Here is a 6,323-nt window from a genome sequence, read left to right on the forward strand (position 1 = left end):
ATTCTGATGTGGGCCCAAATTTTGTTGGTTTGTATGCATTGGATTATATTGTATTGTATATGTGGTTTCAATTTTTTGTAGTTGGTGTTTCCAATGCTTGAAATATGGTTAGGAATTTTAGTACAAAATTACAAAGTATTAGCCTAATTAATTTGATGCCAAAAACTAACAAAATTTTGCTTTTGCCACGGGAGTGACAATTATGATGTCAAAAACTAAGAATGACAAAAGTGAAATGTCAAAAATCTAGAGTGGCATAAGAAAAATTGGCAAAATCTAGAGTGTCAAAAACAAAATTCTCCCATCTCTGAAATTTTGTCATTTTTGGCAACTTTTGGTTTTGCCTCTCTGAAGTCGGGATTTGTTGCACGCATTACCTCAACCTAAAAAGCTTCAAATTTATTGCAGCTCTGGTCAAATGAACCATGCCGAGTAAATGTGCTATTCGGGGTAGATCAATCGCACTTGAGCGGCTATGTGAGTAGGTAAGGCAAACCCTATACGAGCATGCATTATTCCGGTGTACGTTTGTGATAGTAAACACTGCAAAATAGCCCCCTCCTCCACTGCCACCTTCATTACCGTACGTGTCAAGGCTAAGCAAAAGACTTTGTTGGGAGGAGCAGGAGCACTAGTTGTCGCCTACTAGTAATCGCATGGACCAGGTCCTCCGAAGACGCGTGTGCCCGCCCAGCTGTCTCGTGCGCCGAGTCCACGGGCATGCATCGATCAGCTGAGGTGCACTCTGCAATACGCGGCGCTTTTAACTGTAGCGCAAAAAACACAAGGAAAAAGGTGGGGGAATGGAGCCGTCGTTTTCAGGTGCAGTTTTCAGTTCTGGAAAACGACGAGCGGTTCAGACGAGCGTGAGTTTCACGCAACAAGTCAACACGCACAGGACTGTAGTTTTCGAATCATTCTCAACCTTGCAAACGCGCACTGAGCATCACCAGAGGCACTAAATAAGCCACGCGCTTGAAAAAAAGTTTTTTTAGCGCGCGATCGAATCGGCAGCTCCAACAGACACACAAAAATCACGTGCGCGATAAAAACCACTCCGCGCGCCGAACAGAACTGCAACATGCGCTGCTTTTTTCGAGTGCCCGCTATCACGCGCTATACAGCGAATTGCCCGCAAGAATGTCCATGAACCGCTGGATCTGAAATATCCACTCGCGCGCGCCTTCCCCATCCTTACTCTCTGGCGACCCGTCGGCGCTTCCCCCCGTCGTTCCCCACCGCGCGCGTCGCTTCCTCCTCTTCCTTGATGGCCGTCGCTGCTTCCTCCGCCGCGGCCACCCCTCGAGCGTCCCGTTCCGCCGACGAACAGCGCCCGGCGGGGGTTTGCAGCTCGGTGCCCACAAGGTGTTTGACAAAACGCTTGCTGCTTCTAACTTCATTTTTGTAGATGAATTCGGAGCATGTTGTTTGTAGTGTTAAATTTTAGTTTGAATTCAAATTTGTAGATGAGTGCATCCCACGATTCTTCCGATGAAGAATTTGATCTTCAAGAGGAGGAGGACCTTGCAATGGTCCTAGCTATGCACATCAACAGAAAGCTGAAGCACGGTGGTTCGGTTTTTGGTCATCAGATGTGGAGGGAAATGAACGATGCCCACAACAGATTGATGAGGAACTATTTTGCGGAGAATCCCACATACCCCGTGTCCTACTTTCGGCGTCGTTTTAGGATGATCATCGAGTTGTTCAAACACATTACAGAGAGACTGGCGAGCCATGATCGGTTTTTTTAGCAAATGAGGAATGCCGTCGGAGAACTCGGGCATAACACCTTTCAAAAGGTGATCGCCACTTTGCGTATGTTGGCATATGGTATTCCGGCAGATCGAATCGTGCAAGTGTTTGGTCCGGAATTTTTTGAGAGCTCCCAATGCTGAAGATACCGCAAGGCTTTTGGAGATGAATAAAACTCGCGGGTTCCTTGGTATGCTTGGCTTAATAGATTGTATGCAAGAGTTGGAAGAACCGTCCTAAGGCATGGCACGGACAATTCCACAGCCAGAAAAAAGGTTCCACTATAATCTTTGAAGCGGTAGCCAATCAGGAGACTTGGATTTGGCATGCTTTTTTCGGAATGCCGGGATCTTTGAACGACATCAATGTTGTTCAACGGTCACCACTCATGAATAGGATTGCAAATGGTGAACTGCCACCAGTGCAGTTTGTAGCAAATGGTCATACATACAACTATGGCTACTATCTTGCGGATGGTATCTATCCAAGGTGGCAAACATTTATGAAGCCGTTGAAAAACTAGAAGGTAAGAAAAATGTTGATTTTCACAATGCTCAGGCGGCGGCTACGAAAGATGTGGAGAGAGCTTTTGGGATTTTGCAAGCTCAATTTGCTATTGTGAGAAGACCAGCTAGATTTTGTTGAAATGTCAGGGTGGGTCTAAGACCCATCTAACAATTTCTGGAAATCTCTAAGGGCCCATGTGGGTTTAATTGACACTAGGTGTAGTGGGAAGTTTAGTCTCACCCCAGAAGTTGGAGAGGAGTTGGACCTCCTTATAAGGGTTTCTCTTCCACATGCTATTGGAGCTTGAGAATAGAAGAGGCCCTCGTGCACTCCTCCTCCACCCGCCTCGCCACGCCATGCCTCGTCACGACGCACCACGGGTTACGGGAATGAGCTGAGCCGAGATCACACCTACGCGTTTATTTTTGCCAGTCAGTAACGGAGAGTTTAGTTTTCTAACAGTTGGGCCACGATCTAAGACGTCGGATCGTGGGTTGTCACGGACTCGGACGTGGGTCGAGCCCACATCTCTCCACGCGGATGCGTCTATATAAGTGGGAGGTGTCTCCTAACCCTAGCCGCCACTAACAGATCACATCTGCTTCACGCGCACTGCCCACTGTCATTCCTTTGTTGCTGCTGCCACCGGTGACTGCATCCCATCCGCCGCGTACGCGGTCGACGGGAGAGCAGGTCTCTGAAACCCGGCCTCTCCGGATCCTGTACGACAGAGGGGCGAATAGGTTTTTCGGAAGCGACTATGCGACTTCTCGCCTTCGTTCGTCTACGTCCGCATCACCTTCATCATCACCATGTCTCAGTCCGATGCCGACCATCTCGCCACTGAGAAGCTCGAGGCCGACAAGAAGGTCGCCGCTGCTATCGCCACCGTCGCCGCGGCTTCTGCCTGGTCTACTAGAAGGTATAACACGTTTATCCCGCTCCTGATTATTTCCGCATTAGCAGTACTAGCATTACGTGTAGATGTGTCTACTATTTTCGTAGTACGTGCTTGTTTAGATTAGAATTAGTATGTCATTAATTCTGTCAATGCCATGCTAGTGATTTGTATGGATTAAATTAGTTGAAAAATTGCCTACTTATTCAACAATACAAAAACCTATTATGTGTAGGAATTTTTCGGCAAGTGACTTTGCCGCTGCACTAAAAACGGATAAGTTTACCGGTATGTACTTTAAGCGTTGGCAGACTAAGACCACTTTATGGCTCACGGCTATGAACATGTTTTGGGTCGTCGGTGTCTCCACAGGAACAAATTGCTCCTGGACAGGAGAAGGCGTTCAGCGAGGCCACCATCGTATTTCTATAAGCAGTTCTTAGCATGATCGGAGATAAATTGGTTGATGCATATTTACATGTGCATGTTATCAAGGACTTATGGGAGGCGCTCGAATCTAAATTCGGGGCCACCGACGCTGGGAGCGAGATGTATATTATAGAGCAGTTCCACGATTACAAGATGGTTGAGAACCATCCTATATTGGAACAGGTTCATGAGATAATATGCATCGTTAAGGAGGTTGACCTTCTTAAGTGTGATTTATTGGGCAAGTTTGTCGCGGGTTGTATAATCGCTAAGCTCCCTAATTCGTGGAGAAACTTTGCTACCACTTTGAAACATCAGAGGCGTGAGTTCTCAGTAGAGGACGTCATCGGCCATCTGAGTGTTGAGCAGAACTCAAGGGCAAAGGACTCACACGGAAAAGGGGTTGAAGGAATTTATGTTGCCAACATGATGAACCAGAGGAACTTCAACTCCCACAAGCCCAAGGGAAAGAATGGTGTCCAACACAGTACCGACTTTAAGAAGAAGGGCAAGAAGACCTTCAAGAAGAACAAGAAGGACAAGGGATGCTTTACTTGTGGTTCGGTTAAACATTGGGCCAACAAGTGCCCAAACAAGTATAAGAAGCAAGAACAGGACTCCAAGTCTGTCAACATGATTGTGGGCAACAATGAGAATGGTGCATCTGGGTATGGTAATTTACTGTTTTTTTAGTGTTTCAGCCCACTGATTGGTGGGTGGACACAGGTGCGGGTGTTCATGTGTGTGCTGACATTTCATTGTTTTCTTCTTACAGGTCACAGGCCACAGGCATGTATTGATGGGGAATAGCGCGAGTGCTTCTGTTCATGGTGTTGGCACGGTCGATCTGAAGTTTACTTCGGGAAGGATCATGCAGCTGAAGAACGTGCAGCATGTCCCGCCATCAAGAAGAACCTCGTTAGTGTCTCCCTTCTATGTAGAGAAAGGTTTTGGTTGGTTTTCGAGTCTAATAAATTACTTGTTACTAAGTATGGACTATTTGTTGGAAAAGGTTATGAGAGCGGAGGGATGTTCCGCCTTTCCCTCGCAGATTTTTGTAATGAAGTCATGAACCATATTCATTCAAGTGTTAATTAATCTGAAGTTTGGCATTCGTGTCTTTGTCACATTAGTTTCGGTGTTATGACATGGCGAGCTAAGTTGAATTTAATCCCGAGTTTTACTTTAGCCAAAGGTTTTAAGTGCCTTTCATGTGTGCAAGCTAAGCAACCTCGCAAGCCTCACAAGGCTGCGGAGGAGAGACACTTGGCACCATTAGAACTCATACATTCTGATCTTTGTGAGATGAATGGTGTGTTGACTAAAGGTGGAAAGAAATACTTCATGACATTTATAGATGATTCCACTAGATATTTCTATGTGTGTCTGTTAAATACTAAAGATAAGGCTCTACACTACTTTAAAATCTATAAAGCAGAAGTTGAGAATCAACTTCAAAAGAAAATTAAACGAGTCCGATCAGATCGTGGTGGAGAGTACTTCTCGAGTGATTTTGATTCTTTTTGTGCGAAACACAACATTATTCATGAGAGGACGCCTCCCTATTCACCCTAGTCAAACAGGGTTGCCGGGCGGAAAAATCATACTCTAACTGATTTGGTTAACACCATGTTAGATACATCAGGTTTATCCAAGGCATGATGAGGGGAGGCTATATTGACGGCATGCCATGTCTTGAATAAAGTTCCGATAAAGGATAATGAGATCACTCCCTATGAGAAATGGGCTAAGAGAAGGAAAACACTCTCGTACTTGCGTACTTGGGGCTGTTTGGCAAAAGTCAATGTGCCTATCCCCAAAAAGCATAAGCTTGGACCAAAGATTGTGGACTGCGTTAATTTGGGATACACTAAGAATATCGTTGGCTATAGATTTCTAGTAGTGAAATCACAGGTACCTGACCAGAAGGTTGGTACAATTATGGAGTCTAAGGATGCTACATTCTTCAAGGATATTTTTCCTATGAGAGATAAGCAAAGCACTTCTAGACAGGAATATGAGGAGACTCCTAAGCCTGCCATTTTTATGGAATATTATGAACAAACACATGATGAAAATCCTGAGGAGGATGACGAGGAAACCCTTGGTAGGGCAAGAGACAAAGGACTGCAAAGACCTTTGGTGATGATTTCTTCGTGTACCTCGTGGATGATACTCCCACTCCCACTTCTATTTCAGAAGCATATGCCTCTCCAGAAGCTGACTAGTGGAAGGGTGTGGTCTGTAGCGAGATGGATTCCATCATCGCTAACGGGACATGGGAGATCACTGACCGTACCTATGGTTGCAAACCATTGGGGTGTAAGTGGGTGTTCAAGAAGAAGCTTAGGCCCGATGGTATGATTGAAAAGTACAAGGCTAAGCTTGTGGCCAAAGGCTATGACCAAAAAGAAGAGGAAGATTTTGTTGATACTTATTCACCTGTGGCAAGACTGACCACCATTCGAGCATTACTCTCGTGACGGCCTCGCGTGGTCTTCTCATCCACCAGATGGATGTTAAGACGGCTAAACGAGGAAATCTACATGCAACAGCCAGATGGCTTTGTGATAGATGGTCAGGAAAGAAAAGTGTGTAGGTTGCTGAAATCTTTATATGGCCTGAAACAAGCACCTAAGTAGCGACATGATAATTTTAATAAAACTCTGACATCTGTTGGCTTCGTTGTTAATGAAGCTGACAAATGTGTATACTATCGCCATGCACTGGTACA

The sequence above is a fragment of the Triticum aestivum genome, chromosome 5A (genome assembly GCF_018294505.1).
Source record: "Triticum aestivum cultivar Chinese Spring chromosome 5A, IWGSC CS RefSeq v2.1, whole genome shotgun sequence".
Lineage (NCBI taxonomy): Eukaryota > Viridiplantae > Streptophyta > Magnoliopsida > Poales > Poaceae > Triticum > Triticum aestivum.